Here is a 23,780-nt window from a genome sequence, read left to right as displayed (position 1 = left end):
GAATTTGCAAAAGTAAGTTGATCATCAACTAAAGTACAGAGGACACTTTTGTGGCACCAGATTTTCCTAAAGCTATTCAGATCTTTTGTCAATTTATAAAAACCAAATTCCAGTTGTAAGTGACATCTGATGTTGAAACAAAAACAGTAGCTGCTTCTTGAACAGTATTGGTTTCAATTTTCCTTTTTCTGGTTACATAAATTGCGAGTTTGCTTCTCCAGAAATAAAATTTAAAATCTGCCGTTTTTTGATTCATTTTCTTGTACCCAGCACCATAAATACATTTTCTGATATTAAAATTGTCACTGAACAGATTAAAAACATTCGTTAGAAGAGTGAAGAGTACTGCAAGTCTCTTACAGTCACTGAAAACATGAAAGACTGCCTCCCGAAGGGGACAGAAGGGACACTGGCTGGACACAGCAGGGTTAAGAACAGAGATAAAAGCATTGGAACCGATGGCACCATGTAAAATCCTCCACTGGAGGTCGGCTGTTTTTTTCTTGAGGGGAGGTTTGTATAGAAGTCTCCACTGTGGGTCAGGTCCATTTCCCGTCATCCTGTTGGCCCAGGTAGTGGGTGCTCTGTCACACAGGCCTTTCTTGTTAATTACTTTTACACAGTATTTATACAGTATATTTTTGTTGGCTGTGTGCTGGCTGACTCCTCGATCATCTCTGAGGAGAGGACCCTCCAGCTCTCCAAACAGGGGACTGATGTGGACCTCAGAGAAGGCAAGGAAAAAGTCGTGGTCGTACGGAAGCGGTCTAGGAACAACAATAATGATCAGACATACACGATTCTCTGCTCTAATGGACACTGTGTTACGCTGCGACAAACCTGAACTGAAGTGAAGTGCCTTAAATAGAGAGACCAGGGTGCTATGTTAGTTGCAGGTAGAACTAATGATACTCTAATTGACCAGGGGAAGAACTAAACACGGATTGGTTAACGACCAAACGAAACAATCAGGGGAAACAAACCAGGTGCAGTGAATCATGAATACAGTGGTAACAGAAAACCAGAAAAGTACATAAACTGAAAACCAATAAACAAAAGACAAAGTCAGAAACAAATGAAATATGGCAAAACAGAACACAGCAGATGCAGATCATCACAAGGAGGCTTCTCTCCCTCCCAGAGAGTCTTTGCCTCCACAGTTGTAGCACCCTCTGAGCCGCCCTGGTGGACTGGATGTTCAGCAGGGAGCTCACAGCCTGGGCATCCGCCAACGCCGGCCCGGTGTTGTCCACCAGCTGCTGGAGGGTCAGGGTCCTGGTTCTGCAAAGCGCTGTAAAAAGCCCAGGTGTGGCTCCACTGCAGACATCCAGCCTGGCTCCATGCACACTCCAGCTTTTTCCTGGACTGCTTTTAAATAGGACCCATGACTTAAAAACACCATGATAAAAAGGAGGCAAACCATTTAACTTTAGAAATTTAGAATCAATTAAAAACAGTGCAGCATCCAGTCCCAAGTTACTCACACGTCTGAATATACAGCTGGCCACCCCTCTCCACATCATATCCGCTGGTCCCGTCAGAAAACGCTGGATAAGCTGTAATCTGAAAGGGGCTGTCCTACTAGCCAGGTGGATGAGGCCCTGTCCCCCCACCTCTCTCAATAAAAACAACACTCCCTGAGGCACCCAATGTAGCCCATCCCAGAAAAAGTCAACAAGTTTAATCTGGATCTGGGCTAGAAACCCTGATGTAGGGTCCATACAGGCCAAGCGGTGCGACAGCTGTGAGGCCACCAGGTTATTTATGACTAAAACTCGACCTCTGTATGACATTCTGGGGAGTAACCATTTCCATTTTTTAAGTTTCCCTTCTATTTTTTCAATGACAACCTCCCAGTTCTTCCTGGTTCTTGTCTCATTTCCTTGCACACCAAGATATTTGAGACCATCGGTCTTCCAATACAGGTTTTGAGGAAGAACTGGAAGGTTGCTATGCCACTCACCAACAGCAAGGGCTTCACTTTTGCTCCAGTTTACTTTTGCCGCAGTTAGAACATTGAATAAATTTGTTAAAACCACTAAAACATCAACATCCCTCTGGTTTTAGATAAGAACAACAACATCATCAGCATAGGCAGATAAAATAATACTCTCCTAAAACCAGGTAAAATCAAACCATCGATGCTTTTGCAGATTTTACAGAGGAGGGGTTCCAGAGAGAGTGCATAGAGCATCCCAGACAGAGCACAGCCCTGCCGGATGCCCTGGTGCACCCTGGAGGGGGCACACAAACTGCTGTTAAACTTCAGGATACTCACTGTAAAACACCCAGATATTGGCAATAAAACCAGTGCTGAACCCAAACTTCTCCAGTTTTCCAGAGGAAGCTGTGCTCAACATGGTCAAATGCCTTTTCCTAATCCAATGAAATGAGACCAGCATTTATACCCAATGAGCTGGAAACCTCCAAAACATCTTGAATTAGGTAGACATTGTCTACCATGGACCTGCCGGGCACACAGTAGGTCTGATCCCAGTGGATGACCTGCTCCATAGCTTCCCTCAGCCTGGTAGCCAAAGCCTTGGACAGAACCTTATAATCCGTGCAGAGCAGTGACACAGGGCGCCAGTTCTTGATGTCCTGCACATTGCCTTTTTTAGGCAGGAGGGCAATGACAGCCCTCCGGCAGGACAGTGGCAAAGAACCCAAGGCCAGACTTTCATTAAACACTTCCAGCACATCACGTGCTAGAATGTCCCAGAAGGTTTTGTAAAATTCCACTGTCAGACCGTCAATGCCCGGAGCCAATCGTCCCTGCATGCTCTGCAGGGCAGTGTGGAGCTCCTCTAACTCCAGCGGCCGGTCGAGCTGTGAGTTTATCTCTGTAGAGACCTGAGGTAGCTCTGCACAGAACTCCTCCAACAGTGGCTGGTTTTCCTGATATTCACTGTTGTACAAAGATGAATAAAAACTCACAGCTCGCCTTCTGATCTGGGCTCTGTCAGCTGTGTCACACAGCAGGGAGTGGATCACGTTGGTCTGTCCATGCTTCCTCTCCAGGCCGAAGAAGAAGCTAGAGGGAGCCTCCATCTCAGTGATGTTTTGCACCCTGGATTGGACCAGTGCACCCTGTACTTTAGTATCCAATAGGTTGGCTAAAGCCATTCTTTTGGACTTGAGGATGTCAATACACCTCTGATTTCCTGTGGAAGCGCTTGTCTCTAACTCCATGATCTCAGCCTCCAGGTCTTTCATAGACCGGCAGGTGTCACGTGTGACCTTCAGAATATACTGCTGGCACATGAGATTTATCTCCATTTTGCCATAATCCCACCACTGCCTAAGAGAAGTAAATCTGCTTTTCTAAGTTTAAAAGTGCTCCAAAAATAACTTAAAAGTTCTCTAAAGCCTCTGTCTAAAGCTAAAACTGAATTAAAATGCCCCAGTTTGCACTCCTAGGTAAAGTATTTCTTATCACAACGTGACATAAAACCAAAGAATGATCAGTAAAAACAGCTGGCATTGTATTACAGTCCCTAAAAACATTGAAATGGTGTTTACAACAGTAAAAGCGATCCAGCCTGGCTAAAGACACCCTACCTTCTGTCAGGTGGGACCAAGTGTACTGTCGGCAGTCTGGATGCATCCTCCTCCACACATCCACCAGGCCATGAGAAGAGACCAGCCATTTCAGAGTGTGTTGGGATGCTGGTTGAGGCTCTGTATGATTACGGTCTAAAACCCCGTCCTCAGTACAGTGAAAATCCCCACCCAAGAATAAAAATTCTCTGAGCCACAGCAATTCAGTCTAGCTTGTATTTTTTGTAGAAAGCCCTTCCTCTCTGCACCTTGAATGTTATATATCTCCCCACCTACATATTTGAATAAGCTCACTTGAAAAAGTCTCATGCTGTCACCAACTCCACCCACTACCTGTCAATCAAGCACTCTACCAATCACGGCACCCAGCCAATCAAGGCGCATCTGCCAGAAGGAATCACGTGAACAATATGGCGTAAGACATCTGCTGTGTTAGGAGAAGAAATAACTATACAAGGACTTCCCAGTTAACATAATTTTAGAGTGTCATAATTGTTCCAACAATTTTCATGTTTTTTAGCAGAGAGTCCAAACAGCAGGAAAGACACAGAAAACAGCGACGAATTCTGACGGAAACTCCGACTGAAAGAGAGGAAAGGATTGCATCACAAAAAGAGAAGTACTACTTAGCCAGAGCCAATGAATGTTGAGCACAAAAGGAAAATCACCAAGGAAAAGAAAGGTGGGGATATACAAAAAGTATGCTACACACTCAGTGGGTTAAAGCTTATCAACCAAAAGTGTCTGTCATTAGTTATCAAATAAATAATTAGATTAATGCTGGTCCCAGTCATTCAGAGTGTCATGGCTGTTACTATACTTTTTATGTTTTTTTCTAGAGACCCTATTTACATGTTAATGATTTGTATGTTATGTAAAATGGATCGTTGACTATATATGTATTTCTGACATGTTCTGTAAATAGCCACATGAGAAAAGTCATAACCAAAAGCTCTTCATGCAAGACATATAAATGAAACATCTATGTTGATGCTATGACAGTCAGTTGTGATGTATTTCTAAAAAGTGAACATTTATGAAATTCATAAAAATTAATATTATATCTGTTCTTGGACTCAAGAAGGAGGAAACTGTAATTTTTTCCTAAGTAGATAATTGATGTGGGGTTTTTTGTTTTGTTTTTAATTTCAATTGTGGTGTTATTCTTAAAAAGGATTGTAAGTTCAAAATGGGCTGATGTAAAGGTAATTTTTTTAAAAATTGTGATATTTAATTCTAAGATGGTATCCATATCAGGGTTGTTCTCATTAACATGTATTAATTTGAAATATGCTAATCTCCCCATCTCCCCACCTATTTGAATGAGCTCACTTGTTCAATGTCTATTGACATATAGTGCAAACATAATGCACACATAAAGGCTTTGCTACTTTAATTGAATTCATGAACAAGGTAGATATTTTTTCTTTTCATGTTTCGTATGCAGTCTGATATTGTTTTGTTGTTGATTTTATATATATATATATATATATATATATATATATATATATATGTGTATATGTATATATATGTGTGTGTGTGTATATATATATATATATATATATAAATATATATTCATACATAAACCTGTAATAAACTGCTGTGTAAAAATCTGGACATGGTTTAAAGCACTATGTTGCTCTGTTGTATTTGATTGTCAGATAAATGCCCTGCCAGTGACTTGTGCTGACCCTGTTACTTAGCTATGTCATCAACCAACTGCTGTCAGTCTCTCATACACGGTAATATTGATGTTTTTCTTTTGAATACCCAATAGGTGTTCTGACTGGTTTATGAGTTTGTAAAAATACCATTTAACCTCACTGAATCTTCATTTCGTCCTGAAGCAAGATGGGGGTGAGGGTTGAATAACAGTAAGCTTATTCTCCTGCATGCACTCACATCACATCCTATCCTACATGCCATCTAATGAATTATTCAACTGTTTGTACCTGTGAGGCAAGCAGGCCCTGTTAAGGGTTGCCCCAGTATGATCTATAATTAAATATAATGCAACATGAAAGTGCATAAGACATGAGACAAGGGTTTGGACAAGCCACTTTGACTTCCTCCTAGTTATACATTTTATGTTGTTTCATAAGCTGACTGTAGCTGTTTTGTGCCCATATTCATGTTAGAAGCTTTGTCAATCTGGTTTGCAATGATTTCATTCTCCCGTTTGTATGGCTATGCAGAAGAAGTGTCCTGAACCTTGAGACCTGAATTTTGTAATGACTGGTTGGGATTAGGCGAGTAACAAGTTCCATATTTGATGACTCTATTGTCATCTCACAGTTGGTTGGTATCATGGGTGGCGCAGTGGGTAGTTCTCACAGCAAGAAGGTTCCTGGTTCGAATCCCTTCTGTGCGGAGTTTTTATGGTCTCTTTGTGTCCGCGTGGGTTCTCTCCAAGTTTTCTGGCTTCCTCCCACATCCAAAAGCACGTGGCTTGGGTAAATTGATCATTCCAATTTGTCCTTAGGTGTGACTGTTAGTGTGAGCCATTTTTTATCTTTTGTGTGGCTCCGCAGCGCACTACTTAGAGTGTTCCCCGCCTCTCAACCGTAAGTCAGCTGGGATAGTCTACAGCAACCCCTGTGCCACGCAAAAAGTGGAATAAGTGGACATGGAGATTAATGAATGAAGGAATGAATGAATGTTGGTATCATACCCACAGGGTCTATGTCTGTTTGGAAAATATTTTATTTTTTCCCTTTAGCTGTTCTCTAAAGATCTTTATAAGGTTTTATGAAAGCAATGCAATTATTTAAGGCCTTCTAAAATATGCCTTAGATAGTTTCCTGGCATCCATCACTCGTTGCTACAGGTCTTCATCTCTTCCACATGTAGACATGTACAATGAAGTGAAACACCATGGAAATATTTTGCAGTTGTAGTAGTTGTGAGACTTATTTTCATATACTGGTAGTCCTCAGTCTAAGAATATAATTGGTTCAGAGAGGTAGTTGAATAGTTTGTAAGTCGTTACAGATTCCCTCACTTATTCGTGCTTCAAGATGCGTGGCTTCACTACATCACAGATTTTTAAAATTATATATACATTATATATTGTCCTCGATGAGATTAAAGTTTTATCTCAGGGAGGACAAGGGAGAGAGCGAGAGGCGAGGAGCAAGTGTCTTCCATGGGCTGTAGTCACGTGAGACCGTATGCGAATGCTATTGGCTGACAGCATCCATCTGTGCACTGCGTTCCAAGACTCACAGTTCCTTCTGCAAGTTTTTGTTTGCCTTGTGAAGTAGAATTATTTTGTTTGTGAAACCCTTGCAATGGCTCCTAAACGTGCTGCTGGCTTTAAATCAGTATGGGGAGGGTTGATAAATGTTTAAATTATAAATAAATAATAAAATTAATATTTTAATTTTTCCAGGGTGGTCCTTGAACACATTAACTACGAGTAACGAGGGATTACTGTAGTTATTAAATTTCAATCCATAATCTCCAGTTGAATTCATTTAGATATTATAACTGCTCTAAATATGAAAGTTCTGTTCCCTGAGACCAGAAAAAATGACAGGACATAAAAACAATACATAAATTAATTAAGATACTGAGTACCAACATGTAACTTGTCCTTTAGACCCAAACCCTTGGGCTGCGGACTGGTACTTGCCAATTGGAACTGGGCTGCACAGAAACAATACATAACTTGCATTATTTCTGCTATATTTTTTATTTGATTCTGAACAATGTTTTGTTTCAGAAAACTATCTGCGCAAAATCTGTCTATGACTTACTGCTGACGCAAGTCAAGGGGCGGCAGTGGCTCATTGGTAGAGCAGGGGGTAGAGCGGGTCGTCCAATGTTCTGAGATCGACGGTTTGTTTCCCGCTCCCACCCAAAACAAACAAAAAAATACCCGGAGGTGAGCTGACAGTGGGGGGTGTCAGATCACCTTTGGAGCACTGCCAAAGCGCCCTTGAGCAAGGTGCTGTCCCCCTTACAAGTTTCTCATTTAGGGCGCACCAAGCAGGAGCTGCCCACCACTCTACTTCCCTCTGCATGCGTACAGGCCCCTTGTGTGTGTGTGTGTTTGTACACACACTAACACATGCATGTGATTGATTTGACTAACTAGAGTGTGCCACTAATTTCCCTTCAGGGATTAATCAAGTATAAAAAAGAAATAAAAAAAGATGCTCACCTCGGTTACATGGCTACCTTCTTAAAGGGGAAGAATATTTTGCTGCTCAATTGAAACTCCCAAGTGAGCAAATTGAACAAAAAAACAATTCACGATGAATCTTTGGCCACTTATTTTTGTGCAGGGTAAAGAGCCAGTGAGGAGGCAGAAGACAGACCTACAACCTCAAATAAATAGAAAGCTGCAAAATGCCATTTTTCATTTTTTTTTGCTGGTTCCACCATTTCATTTTGTTGTATTTATCTGCCACACTTTAAAGGCCGGTCTGTGAAAATATTGTCTGATGTTAAATCGGTTTGTGGTGCAAAAAAGGTTGGGGACGAGTTATTGTTGGTGAGAGGCAGAGTTGTCATCGGAGAGATCATCACATTTCTTTACTACAACCACTATCATCACTTGCCTTAGACTGTACTTTTGGCCAACAACACTAGAACTAGGTTTTGCTTTATCAGTCATGATAAAAGGTACAGTATCCAAAGTACAAAGCCTGACATGCTGAGATGCTCACAGAGACACGTACAAGAACAAGATGGGGGAGACGAGTGTTGGAGCAATGCTCCAACAGAAAGGGGAACTACAGTAGTTGGATATGGAGTTTGTATCTATGAATGTTGGTAAGGCTGATGTTCGTATCTTTCGGAATAGCTGTATAAAATTAGATGTTTGAAATCACACAACTTGAAATGTGAGTAGGAGAAAAAATGTTACTTAGCTATGTCAAACTGTACCACTGTGTAGAATGAAATTTCATACAAAAATTAAAGGCCTCAACTTTGCACACACACACACACACACACACACACATACACACACACACACACACACGCACACACACGCACACACACACACACACACCACTGTGGGCCTCACATCTGTCCAAATGTGAACAGTAATATCTCCACCTTGCAGGTGCTGCGGGGAGGGAAGGCTTAGCGGCTTGTTCACTTTCTTCCCTCACTCAATGGAAAGAGGAGTCTGAGGTGTCAGGACTTTTCTCCAACACCCCTTATTTCTTTTAGCCTCTCTCTCTCTCTCTCTCTCTCTCTCTCTCTCTCTCTCTCTCTCTCTCTCTCTCTCTCTCTCTCTCTCTCTCTCTCTCTCTCTCTCTCTCTCTCTCTTTCTCTCTCTCTCTCTCTCTCTCTCTCTCTCTCTCTCTCTCTCATCTCACAGCGAGTATGTCTCTATAGTTGTTGAGTCTGTGCTTAACAGGGAACACTGTTAGTGCCTGATAAGGGGCTGAAAGCAGATATATCCATGCTGGAGTGAGCTGCAGATACACAGTCAGGGAGACAGCAAACAGATCACATACATTATGTTTCCAGAATTTGCATGATATATAATACAGAGGTGTGAGAGTTGGGCGACAGCTGGCTAGCTTGACAGTCTTTACACCTGAAAGAGATACATAAGTGTTAACTAGGCTTTGTGTTAGCATGTTAGCAGAACCATGATGCCATGTCTCAATTAGCTGAATCTAAACTATTGAAGGTATTGTATATATGTGTGCATGTCTGTACTGTATAAACCAGTAAGTGGAATTTTAACCCACAAAATATACACCCTTAAATTCCTATAGTTGCTGACACCTTGATCATCAATACAGCAATGCCTCCTTTTTTGCCATTCCACACACATCTTATTACCACCCTTCCTACCAAAATTCCCCACTCATCCTCCTTCCCCTCCTCAAATACAAAGTTGCCAGCGGTTGCCATGACTACAGCAGGAGTTAGTGAGGGCAGAGGGACTTTCATTCCCTGTTTTTTGGAGGGGGTTGTTGATTGGAGGTGGGGATTGGGTGAAAGATGGGGGAAGGGGTTGGACTATGGGGACATAGGATGAAAGATTTTGGTGATGGGAGGTAGAGGGGTGGATGAGGCAGGGAGGAAACCCATCCCTGTTCTCCATCACGTGGCCTACAGGAGCAGATGGCACCTTGTGGTTCTTCCATGCCACCACGTTTGCCCTCTGAGGACCATAAGAAGGCAGGTTAGTAAGAGATTTGAGGTGACAGTTTTAGGCAGGAGGTGAAAAGTGAAGAACACAGTAGACAGCTTTGGGTTGACACAAAGGTAAGAAATTCAAAGTCAGTGTTTCAGCATTATTCTGCCCAGATAACACTGTGTTTTAATCTTTGTTGATTAAATGCAATGGTTGTATAATAATCAAATGTGGATTAACAACTTTTTTCTGAATGGTATTTTCCCAAAAATGCATCTTTCTTAATAAATGTCATACTTCTTAGGTAAAACGTTGAGTTTCAGCTTTCTTAAAATCAAAATTGATTGCCACACTAATTTGACACATGTAGTAGAAAATTATTCTAAAACAATTAGAATGTGCATGCGCCAATGGAAGAAGCTCAGTTTTTCCTGTTTCCTCCATGCAATTACTGAACTAATATTTCAAGTGACATTCAAGAGTAAGTAACAATCTATTTTTAACCCTTTATAATTGCTCTTCCTGAAAGAAATGAAAGTGTGTTATAGAGCTTGAGAACACTTTTTTTGTAATTCTTCAATTATAAGTGTTATAAAACAAAGTTATTATGGGTTACGGTGATGCAATGGAAACAACGTTGTAATGCTAATTTCTCTTGTGATCAACAGCCAACTATATTGTTTGATTTTGTCAATTCAGCCACAAGAGAAAACATTTAAACTGACTCCGACCAGTTAAATTCATGTTGAAACCCTATACCAGGAGATGGCAGGCCAGAGATGGCAAGAATATGGTGTATAGCCCTGTATTATCAATTTGAATTGGTCAATGGGGGTTTGGGAGTAGGGGTGAATGTATGGTGGGTTGGGTGGGGGTGTAGGAGTGGAGTGGAGGGTAATCCTGAATGCTCTTCAACACAACCTGCCACAGTCTATCTGTCTCGCTTCCTCTTGCTGTCACATGCAAACACTCATGCACATATTAGCCTCTTGTGTTAAACCCATCAGCAGTCTGAGCCTTCTACACACACACACTACAGCATCATGACTCCAAAAAGGATGAAACACACACTTTTAGCCTTTGACACGCAGCCTTGCACATGCATGCTTAGTTCACTCTATGCATTAGTTCGCTCTTAGACACACACACACACACACACACACACACACACACACACACACACACACACACACACACGCGCGCGCGCGCACACACACACGCACACACACACACGCACACACACACACCAGCCCCTCTAAATCTGTGGCCTGGAAGAATGGATCCAGTGTGCGGTGAGGCGACCAGCAGACAAGGGTAGGGCCAAGGTTTGCATGGGCATGTGTGTGTGAATGTGTGTATTGAGGGGCAGTGTACTTTGAAATGTGGGTTGGTTTTGGGAGGGACCCTAGCCTATATGTCTGAAATGCATTAAAGTAAACAGAGTCTTAAATAGAATAAGAGGAATTCTGGGAGTCATATTATGACAAACTGAGAGATCTGCGGTAGCAAATCTATAGTACAAAGCGCTTGATGGATGTGAGAGTTAATCCTTACAGGCCAGTTTGGGAATAAATGATTAAAATCATGGATGTTTCCACGCTAAATATAGCAGCATGTCTAAAAGCAGCACTCAGAGGAGTCAAGCAGAAGAAAAAGCCTTTAAAGAAATACTGAGCACAATATAAAATGTCTGTCATTGCCTGCTTAGTTCCAACATCATAAAAACAGCAAACATGGCAAATTAATACCCATAGCGCTTTCTAAACTTGCACAATTTTCACAATTTTAGAGTTTCTAGGCACATACCACTACAGCATTGCAATCTACTAGTTCTGAAGTTTTCCAGACTTTAGCTACATTATGATGAAATATAAGTTTTGGTGAACTAGGCTTTTGAAATCTCCTTTTCTTCTCTGCTCTAATTTTTTAAGGTACTTTAGGTTCGATGGAGAAGTCTGACTGTGACAGGCCTCTTAACCTGTCTCAGTCAGACTTCTCCATCGTTTAACTGTGATTAAGATTGTGAAGCTAAATCTGACTTCACTATGTTAGTGTTTCTTTTAACTTTTAAGCCAGTTATTTATTCCAAGCTGTTCACATAGTGTTAGGTAGGATGGTTTTTGCTCTCTTAAGCAGAACATACTTTTCCAAGGTCCAAACCTGGTGTTTACATAGTTCCATCATCATATGTTGTAGTTGGTGTTTATTGCTCTAATGTGAAGCCTAAACGTAGGCTATGGAAAAATCAGATAACAAGAATTTCCATCCATCCAACCATCCATCCATTCATTTTCTGTACCCACTTTTTTTTTTTCACGGGGTGCTGAGCCTATCCCAGCGAACTGGGGGTGTAATGCAGGGGACACTGGGGCATGACACCAGTGCACCGCGGAACCACACGTAGACACAGACAAACATTCACACCCACACTCACATCTACGGGCAATTTCATAATGTCAATGTCATAGTGGCCAATTCACCTGATGCGCATGTTTTCGGAGGTGGGAGGTAGCCGGTAGCCAGAGAACCCCGAGAGAACCCACGCAGACACGAGGTGAACATGCAGACTTCGACAGAGCGGGCGCTACCAACTGCGCCACTGTGCCGCCATTATAAGAATTTATAATGTTAAAATTTATAACAATAACTTTCTTGCTGCAATATACAATCATATTCTGTCAGTCATGAATTATGGAAGCTGTACAGTGATTATTCCAAGAATCCACATTGAATTATACGATTTTACTATAGATGGATGTTTTGACTTATTCACATTGGACTTGTTGCATGAGTGATATTTCCACAGGGATAAAGACACAATCTCACTGGAAGGGAGTTGTAGCCCTGATTGGGGGGGCCGTGGGAAAGGTCTGGGTCAACAAAGCTCTTACTTGAAATAAACGCTGTATAGGTTAATTTAAACTGAATTTGAAGTACAAATTCCCACCACACTTATCATTACAAGTCTTAACTATCTTATCGTTCTTTGGTTTCTTTTCACGTTTCATTTCTTTCCAAAAAAGAAATGAAGGCTGATTCCAGTTTTCAACGTGGCTGCTACAAATGACCTGTTCAGTAATTTCACTGGTCTGAGGTCACAAGACTAAATGTTTTGGTGGCATGAAGCTCGTTACCCCGTAAAATATATATAAATTAGCCTCATAATTGTTTAAGCAGTGTTCAGATCATGTGAAAAAAAAGTAGTGGCTCATAGTCAGAAAATTACAATAAATACATTTGCTTTAAATTTGTCTTTGTTTTCCTTTTCCAAAGCTCAGAGAGTACAAACACCTCCTTCTGCCAAGCAGCTCAGTTTATCCAGCATGCCTTTGAACAAAAAAGCAACTGTCTCATGATAGTTTAACCATTACTATGATTCCCTGATGATGAAAACCAACCCATAGTTTGGAATCACATTGAAATTATTCTCTAGAAAATAAATCAGGTTTATGTGTGGAATTGTTACAAATGATATAAAAAGCTCCATTTTATTGTGCAATGTTCAAAATCCCTTCAAAATATAATGGATGTCGTATGTCCAACAGTTCCAATACCACCAAGCGAACAGGCAGGCAGACAGAAAACAAACAGATGAACCAATGCTGGCATACACTCAGCCTCCTTAAAAATACACTGAAAAAAACCCCCACATTGATATTGTGACACATCATCCCAAGTATGCTCAGATGTAAGTTTGAGACACTATAAAACCTTTTTCAAATTTAAAAATCCAACCAAAAGCCATGTTTAATTAATGTAAGTTGGATATTTTTGTTGTTAACATTTGTTTTAATTTCATCTATTGCTTGAAAACTGTGTTAATACAGTGTGTGAGTGAAATACATGCCCTGCAACCATCTTAGGTCATTAGAACTAACAAACTCTGGGTAAGGACAAGCTGCATTCCTAACTTCAGAAGCAAGCTGCAGTGAAGGCGAGTGACAGCTCATGTCAGACTAACAAGCTTCTTTCCTGTGTGATGATGATATCAAAGTTTTGACTGCTCAGCAGCTGCACCCCCAACACACAGAGAGAGAGATAGAGGGGGAAAAAGACAGAGAGAGAACAAGGTGGTGGAAGTGGTTAAGGACCGTTGAGGCTGAGGTTTTTAAGGTAGGCTTGTGCAGCTGAATATAGGAAACATTCGTTATGATAGAAGGATTGTAGCCAAGACATGGGAAGACAAAGAAACGGAGAATCAATTTGGCATTTGGTGTAAATCACAAAGTCAAAAAGAGTAGTCAAAAAGATTTGTTTTTACCACATATTTTTTGTAATTTGATTTTGCTTAACACTTCAACCTCATTTGCCTTCAACTTGATTTCAACTTTTAGAAAACATCACAAAGCTACAGTTTTACATTTTAAAAATTATAATGGTAATGATGAAATTGTTAGTGGAAAATGAAAAAAAATTACGAGATCAAACATTTGTAATATGCACTTTCACACTGTTTTATCCATGATAACATGAAAATTTCTACATTATATTAATATTTGTGAATCTACATCAATAGACTTATCAGAAGCTGTATGTCTTTAACTTAGAGTTTAGTAGTTTAGCTTACTTGTAGTTGGGCTGAACCCAGCTCTGATAGTTTTGACATAAGAATTAGTTTTATGAGTTATTTTTTTTCAGAAAACATAACTTGTTGTACTGGGTTGAACTATTCTAAAGAAAAAGGAAAAAAAGGTAATGACATTAAAATATTTAAGTATACAGTAGTTCCAGTATTTACTGTGAAGCGTCAGTTGTGATTCCTGTGACTGTTTTGAATTCAGATTAGTTTATGCACAGTGAGATTAGCTCTTTATAGTTTAATCTTTGAGTAAAAGAGTAACACTTCAAGGAACTCTTTCATTTTTTAAGTGCATCCAACAGCAGCCAGTCTGCTGTTGATGTGAAAAAAAACTTCACCCTTATGTCCCTCAATAGGACAAACCAAAAAGATGTTTTAGTTTATGAGTCACAGGTATAGGATATGTTTCTCATTATAAATAAATTATGAATAAATGTGATTTTCAAAATCAAATAAAAAATCTCACTATGTGCAAACAGTCATTGTCTGAGAGCAGTTGCCACTTTCATGCCACAGTGAATATTTCTTCCTGGACTGCTCTTCCACTGCCTCTTTTATATGGTGCAGTGACCTCAATAGAGAAATCCACAATCCCCGCTCCTCTGCTAAGCGCCTGGTGTTCTCAGGTGCTTGAATCTCTTTAGTTTTACATCAGAGGGGATTTCAACTTCATGAATATGGATGCGGTGATGATGAACTTGATGATGAAGGTAGTATGGTCGTCATACAGATAAGTACTAATCGCATTTGGAGACCATGGCGGCAGAGCTAGGTGTAAACTTGGCCAACGGCATTATGCGAGTGGGGGTTGTGGGATATGAGTGAAGGTGCTTTTTCTGTGTGTGTGCGTGTGTGTGTGTGTGTGTGTGTGCATGAGTGTGTGTGTGTTCATGCAGATGGGATATATGTTCATGTTGAAGGGATAAGGAATCACGAATCTCGAAAGTGAAGCACACATGAAGCACACATGCAGAATGGGAACAGTGGGTGGGGTGAAGGATGTTATGTGAGCACACGTAATCCCAAAACAGGGATTGATCTCCTGACTCCTCCCCCCTCACTCCGTTCTTCCTTTCACTCCTCTAGCCTCCTCCTCCTCCTCCTTTCATCTCAGTTTTCTTTTTCTCATTGAATGTCGCTGTGTAGCTGATGTGGTAGGACGAGGGCTTATAATTAACCCAGATATCCTTCTTCATATTCAAATTTCACATCTAATCTCATCATGGATTTCTAATGAATAAACAGGATTGGCTAGCCCATTTCCATCAAACAATGTGATAGGTCAGATCACCTAGCAACAGACTAAACAACATCTCCCTCTGTATGTTTAATTCAACTATTGGCCCCTTTGGGTTCAGAATTGGTGAGGGTACATGTCCCTGCCCTGATAAACACTTGGTACTCCTGACTGGTTAACATTTTCTTTCTACATTTCAGGTTCTTGTTTTTGATAGGCAACATTTCACCTAATATGGTTTTTAATTTATGATTAATTATTTCAAGTGATTAATTATTTAATTATTTCAAGTGAGAAAATTCAGGAACTTAGCTCATGATGACCAGGCCATACAACCTACCTCCATTTTTGCGTACTAGTTACCTTGTACGACTGACACACACACACACACACACACACACACACACACACACACACACACACACACACACACACACACACACACACACACACACACACACACACACAAACACACACACACGCACACACACACACACACACACACACACACACACACACACACATAAAAAGATTAATGTCAGACAGATATAATTAAAATAATCAACAATAAATAACACACAGCAACTCTGCACATAAACATCACATATCACATGCTGATATCAGACCTATTTTATTCAGTAGAGGACTGAATCCTCTCTCAGGCAGGGGTTCTGTCACTAAGGTGCAGTGAAAGTTGCTTGACGTATATATATTTATAAAATGCTCCACTCACCTCAGGGTGTGTGGTGCATCTATGGTGTATGGCCTACATGCTCACTCAAGCGTAAGGCGATGCAGCCTCTGCCTCCCTGGCATTGCATCTAAGAGTTTGCCATTTATCTCAGATGGGTTTTTACTGTGTGCTGGAAGAAAATTTACAGTTTTGAGAAAAGAGGGTCACACAGCGGCAGTCTCAATAGATATTTGTATGCAAGACATGTATAAGGAGTTAACCACTGTGTTATACATTTAGCTTCAAAGCCTTTAAGCTGTGACTCAAAACTAGGGCAAATTTAGATGAACACTCTAGTGGAATTAACTATATGTCTTATATTCCAGCACTAAACACAACTACAAATAATGAATTTGTGTGGACAAAAGAAGCCAGATCAAATATTTTGTACATACAGTATGTGTTGCAAGATTTTATAGTAAGAAAGGAATATAAGTAAAATAGAGCACATACCTTCACTAAATTTATATCCTATAATGGTGACACCTTGCTCAGCCCCATTCATTAAGGGGCAGGCAGTGGCTCAGCGGTAGAGTGGGCGGTAGAGCGGGTCGTCCAATGTTCCTAAGATTGGCGGTTCGATTCCCTCTCCCGCCCAAAAAAACACACGGAGTGTGAGCTGACAGTGGGAGGTGTCAGCTCACCTCTGGAGTACTGCAGAGACACCCTTGAGCAAGGCGCCGTCCGCCTTCATAAGTTTCTCATTGGGGGCACTCCACAAAGGGGCTGCCTGCCACTCAACTTCCCCCTGCATGCTTACAGGCCCCCTTGTGTGTGTGTGCACATGCTACAGGGGCCTGTACAAACTAACATGTATGCATGTGTTTGCAGTATTTACTAACTAGAATGTCCTCTTAATTTCTCTTAGGGAATCAGACCAGTACAGTATATAAAATTTTTAAAAATTATCTGGTTGTCCCCACTGAAAGAACTTCCACTATGTAAAAAAAAAGACTTTGTCATGATGACATTCATCCTTCGTGGACAGTGTTGCACTACTATTACTTCATGAACAAACAAATCCTAAATTTAGATTAACCAAACAAACAAAGAAAAAAAACCCCCCCCAGCACCAATCATATAATCTTCTCTAGCTCTTGTTAGTGGAGGCAGTAAGAGCTTTAAACACAGTTAAGCAGGTGTATTTTATAGGTCAACTCACAAGCAAGTAGAGAGCAGCATATGGTGCAGAGGGGTGCAATGGAGAAGAACGGATCACAGGATATGAATTATTTCTTGCTGAACTGAGCTGATTATGATGGAAAAACAATGTGTTACAAAAATTTTGAATTACTTTGTTTTCTCTCATTCGATTCTTTATATGACCTGTGGTTAGATATTTAAATGCCTTTCTGCTCCCTTTGAAGCAGTTTAGGTGCATAAAATCATTTACAGGTAATGACACGCAGCTCCAACTTAAATTTTACTAGCAGGAATATAGTTCCTCACTCACAATTTCATTGAATCTGGAAGAATTTATAAAACTTGAAACTCATAAAGTAGTTAATACCCTGACTTTGTTTCTTTATTCATAGTCATTTACAACAAAAACAAAACAAAAAAACATGCAGGCAATTTTTTTCTCTACCCAATTTTGGACCATACTTATAATATAAACCAGCAGAGGATCTTGATGTAAAACCTCGGCTATCTAGTCCTTCAAGTAGGTCACACCATCCAGTCAGAATGATTTACAAATGTTAATTGGCCAATGTATGATCAAAGCATGGTTGCATGGCAGTTTAATTGGTATAGAAGCTTTTCTATAATCATAAGACCACATGGTTCTTTCATCCTCAGCCACAGTAGATTTTGCTTTAGGACCCCATACCAGAGCAGACATTGAGATGTCAATCTGGAAAAGAAGTTAACATCACAAAAAGACATCATCTCATATGTCACGTCATGTAGACAACAAAATAATTTGAACAACTGTTGTTTGAACCATGCAGTCTGTCACAGTGTTCACTATTTGTTCCAGTTTGAAGAAGTTTTATCCAAACTCCATAGATGGAAGCCGTTCTCGTGACGTGGCTTGCATCAGCCTAAATCTTGTTTACTGACTGATTGACAACATCGACATTTCATGGTTGGGAGGTATTCATTCTGAGCGCTTTGTGTCAAGCTTGACCTATCATCATGTCCTTCCCCTGTGATGTTTGAACGTTTTCTTGATGTCTCATGTCGTCTACCAGTTTTGACATCAGACAAAATTTCTTCATATTTCCACTGCAATAATATTTTGATCAGATGGATGTGGTCAGTGATTTGATTCAAAGGTGACTTTAAAGAGGGTAAGAATTTTCAAGTCATCGGTTGTTTTGTCCTTTTGTTTTTAATCCTTATGTTGTATGTTAGCTAGCTACCATGACTGCCCATGGTATCAAGCAAAGTACCCATAAAATTAGAAGTATCCTCAAATTAAACTTTTTTTTACGCCAACAAAGAAAAATCATGTATGTTGTGAAGCATCAAGGATATATCTTGAAGCTTTTCACAGTCACAAAGAGCAGCACTCTATATGAAGTCCATGATATTTATTGAAAGGACATTACTTGTATTAATTTAAGTATTGCAGGTAACATAATATTAACATAAGGAAATCTATCCTTACTCATCATGTTGTCGAGTCCGCGTGAGTTACGTCAGTTGTTTACCGTCATGTTTGGTATCTCACTGAAGTGTCTACAGATATTAAATGTTTTGGTGATATGTCTGTACATTATGGGGCATTCCATGTTTGCTGAGTTGGCTTCACAGCTCTGTGTTGTTGTAGACTGTCAATTGTTACAACTGCGACTGACTGCTGAGTAACCAATCTAGCTGTTGTCTGTTGAGATTCTCATACGGGCCATGCTAGATCAATGTATTGAATAAAGTAAACCTGTGTTGTAGGAGGAAAAGGCTGAAAATGAGGGGAAAATGAGAGACAATATGCAGCCATGTCCAAAAATGTTGTTCTTCAGATGAAGAGGCCTCTTTGGTTGAGAGGAGGATCTTTAAGCGTCAAGCTTCTCATGAGTCGAGTTGACTTTATTAAATACAGATATCTGCAGTGGTTGTTTAAGTCATGTAAGATAACGGTTCTTGTCAATTCTTTTGATATGCAGTATGACTGCCAAAAAATTTAGGATCAACTGCAAAGTGTAATATTGTTCCCATTCCCCTTTCTGTCAGTTGCATTGCCCTATGTTATGACCTGCTGGCATCACAGCTGTGATTCATACCTAAGGCTTCCTGATTACAGAGTCATTTTCAGGCAGCTCCTCACATCTCCTGCACACGGATCAAAAGATAATTAGGTACTGCCAATTACATTCATGTATTGCATGCGGTAGGGAAGAGGTTGATTCTGCCTTTGCCTTCTGCAAAATAGCATAGATGTCGTTGTGAAAATACCATGTGTACTCATACTGCATGACATCATAGTGTATAACACAAGCATAGAAAAGATTTGTTTGCAGTAGAAGTATTCGCTTCATAGCGGTACCTTGAAGTTTTAATTTATAAAATGAATATTTTTAGAGAACACATGGTAATTCTCGTTTTGTCATCACAGACAAGAATTTGGAAAAAATCCACTAACTTTTAATTATAGCCAACGCTCACAAGTGTTTAGACCACAAGAATGAAATTAAACCAGAGATGGGTGACAATGAGCCTTCAGTCAGAATTCGAGGATAAACATCACCTCTTCACTCTCAGGAGCCAAGAATACGCAGATATTTTCAAAAATATTGTAACCAGCTGTGATTTTTTTGTCCTCATGTTAACATGTCTTCAGTGAGTTGTTTGATGATGTGCAAACGACTTTCTTCTGGAATTCACAATTACAAAAGGAGGTTTCACTGTGTATGTAAAAGCAAGACACACACACACACGCACGCACGCATGCACGCACGTAGGGAAGTAGGGAAGCAAAACTTGTTTTCTTGACATCTCACCAAGGACAAATCTAGAAAAAGATTTTTTACTGAATAGCATATATCTATATTTTTCTTGGAAAAACCCTGGCATTCGGACATTTTAACAGGGAAATGTTATGTTTTTGCCGTACATGAATCAGAGAATGAAATGACATTGGAAATCAATAGACAGCTTTAATTGCAGAATTTCAGATATATTTTTCTTTAAACAAACAGTACACCATCCATTTAGTGTAACCCATGGCCATAATATATATTTATATATATATTAGGGCTGTCACTATAACGCGTTAATTAGATTAATAAATTAAAGCGCTATAAAAATTAACGCAATTAATCGCGAGTGGCAAATTTGGCTCACTGAGGGATCCGTAGGCTGCAGTGACGTCACTTCCTACCTGCACCACTAGTCAAAAGCAGGATGACAGACAACAAAGATGAATGCGACACAGGAGAGCGAGGCAAGCCCACTCGGACCTTTGGGCGGGAAGTTTATTTCTAAAAAGAACAAAGACGGGACTATCAACAGAAAACGTAGTGAGAATGACAAGTCTAAGATCCTAGTGGTGATGGAAAAAGAGCAGAAGAGAGCAGAGGTGATAGATGTGGCGATTCCAGCTGACGCCAACATCAGGAAGAAGGAACACGAAAAGATTGAGAAATATCAAGGGTTGAAAGAACAGCTGGAACAGATGTGGAAGATCAAGGTTAATGTGGTCCCCGTGGTAGTAGGAGCACTTGGGGCAGTGACCCCCAAACTGGAAGAGTGGCTCCAGCAGACTCCTGGAACAACATCTGAAGCCTCAGTCCAGAAGAGCACAGTCCTAGGAACAGCTAAGATACTGCGCAGAACCCTAAGACTCCCAGGCCTCTGGTAGAGGACCCGAGCTTGAGGATGACACACAGATACCACCCTACAAGGGTGAGAGGGACATTTTTATATATATATCTTTCTATTGTATATCCCTCATACTCTGTCAAAATAACCTATTTTATGCCGACTACCAACAACATCCAGTGTTAATACTACACATACATGAGCATACATCAGAGGTCTATATGAAAAAGAAAATGAGGTCTTTTCATTCTTAATAGGATTTCTCAACCCCCCTTCATTGACCTGAACTGTTTTTCGGTCCTGTAGGAGACTTAATGGAGTGTGTCTTTTACAAGCTTGTTGGAGTTGACTCCCTGCTGTTAATGCAGTGAGAGATGAGCAGCTGGATGAGCAGAGACAGTCACCACCTCACCCTGGGTGACTGAACAAACTCCATCGTGAGCAGCAATAATACAGAATCAGAATCTCTGTAGGTGCCGGGCTTTGAGACTGGTGGCATCTGTAATGGTATTTTATGTTCTGTACCCTATTTCTAATCTCAAGAACTTTAATGTCCTACTTTCATGCTCAATGGCTGTTAAAACTATTGTAATGCTGCTTTGGCTTGCTTTCTGTTTCTGCCAAAACTTCTCAGAGACGTCTGCATTGTTCTCTTTGCACAAACAGCTAAATTAAGACAATATGGCTGGTATACAGTATGAAAGGTTTGAAATACACTTAATGTTTGTGTGTTCTCTAAGTATGTATCAAGGCTTCTGGCATTATTTTAGATACTGGAATAGTCATGAGTTTCCTGTTTTCCCTACATGTCTAAAGTAAATTAAAATGACAGAAACCTGTAAGTATAAGTGGCAAAGCAAATATCAAATACAAGTGGGTTATTTTCATTTATGCTGGGGTAATGCTGTGTCAATTACATCACATGGTCATGGAAATGAAGACTTAGCAGTTGTATACATAAAGCGCAAAAATAATTCAGATAAAAGCCAGCGTAAAAACATTAGAATTGCAGTTTGAAAATGGACCTTTAAAAGGACTCATTAAAGCATTTACTGTAGGACCCAAATGCAAAGCACATCAGGTAAGGGAAAAAGAGATTTATTAAACCAAGGATTGCTGCTAGATGGTGGAGCAGATGACCAGGCTGAGCAGGTAGTTGGCATGAGGTAAGTAGTAGAGGCAGGCAGGCGACAGGACCGGAACTGGTAACATGGGGAAAACAAAAATTCAAGGGAGGAGTAATTAGAACCACGGTGCTGATACTGACTAGCAGTACAAACGAACTGCCGATGAAGGGTGGGAAGCTGGTCCTCATGAAGGTATGAAGATTGGTGATTGGAGACAAGTGTGCTGCTCTGCTGCAGGGAGTGGCCACGTCCAGGTAGATGGAAACCAGGAGTGACTCAAAGGGAAGAGGGAGAGAGAGAAGGAGCAACTGCAAATCCTGATGTTCTGCTTTGTAATAAACCAAGAACAGTCATACATTCTATGCTAAATACATAGTAAAGCCATTTTACGGTGGTTGTCTTGCCTGTTAATTAGACTGATACCAGCAAATAAAATGTACTTTAGGAAAATTATGTATTGTGAAAAACCAGCATGATTTCTTGGCTGAGATCCAAGCCTTGTTATAACTTTATGGAAACATCAAATGAAATTCTTTACATGCTGGGTTAGGCTCCAGCCACAGAATATGTATGGAATTTATTTATAGCCTCATCCCACTTTCCGCCAAGCTGGGTTGTGCCTGCTCTTTCCAGATGTTTAATTGAAGTCCCGTCAGTTCCCAAGTTTTTCATTTGAGTCGACACTTTTAGGCAGAAGGAGTGAGTTAAGAAACAGAGAAAAAAAATTGCCTATGCATGAAGACTCTATCAAAGCAGTCAGACAAGATATAGCACAATGCCTCTGGGATGATCACTGTCTGCATTCAATGGAGGTACATTCACTGAAAATGTGCAGCCTAATTCCAAGCCAGTTCTTCAGCCACCATTTCAAAGCTCAAAAGTTGATTTGATGTAACTGATTATAAAATGACAGACAGACATGGGAGAACAAAACCAGTTAACCACGAGACTAAAAAAAATAAATAAACACTGGTTTTTGCTCCTCCAAACTCAAACCCCCTGCACAGCAATTAGAAATCAACAAGGCTCAAGGGAAAAGGGTCTGCAGATGCATTTGGATGAGGGCCCACAGTACCTTTGTATATTGTTGGCAGGGAGAAGTTGCCCTCCAGCTATGAGCAAAACCACTCTTGCCTTTCCTTTGAGATACTGCCTGTTATTGCTGGCTATTTCTGAGGGTAGGGGAGTATGCTAGTGACTCAGACAGACAGTTGTAATTAAGGACAGCTTCCCAGCCGGATGAGAAGCAGGCGATAATACGGATGTGTACAAATTAACCCCCCTCACCCACACACACCTATAGCATGAGCAACTTATGTGGCACACAAGGTTTGTAGTCATACATGGAGGCATCCCAGATGAAAGCCTCAGAAAATCTTTGTAATGATTTGAACAAGTAGGACACTACTCATTAGAGATGCATTTGTGTGCATGAGGCAAAGGGATTTATTATTTTCAGTCTCTCTTTTCTTGCATGCGTCTTCTGAATCTGCAAGATATTTTGATATGTTTTCAGTTTAGGAAATCTGTTCAGAAGTGAGGGAGGATGGTTGCACACCCGAACTGAATAATATGTATTTGCTTTAAATGACTTCAGCTTTCTCAGTGTTTTTGTTTTTTTTGACACAGTAACATGTGAAGATGAAAAGAAATTAAATTATGTCAGGCTTAAG

The sequence above is a fragment of the Antennarius striatus genome, chromosome 7, assembly GCF_040054535.1.
Source record: "Antennarius striatus isolate MH-2024 chromosome 7, ASM4005453v1, whole genome shotgun sequence".
Lineage (NCBI taxonomy): Eukaryota > Metazoa > Chordata > Actinopteri > Lophiiformes > Antennariidae > Antennarius > Antennarius striatus.
This window is presented reverse-complemented; position numbering follows the sequence as displayed.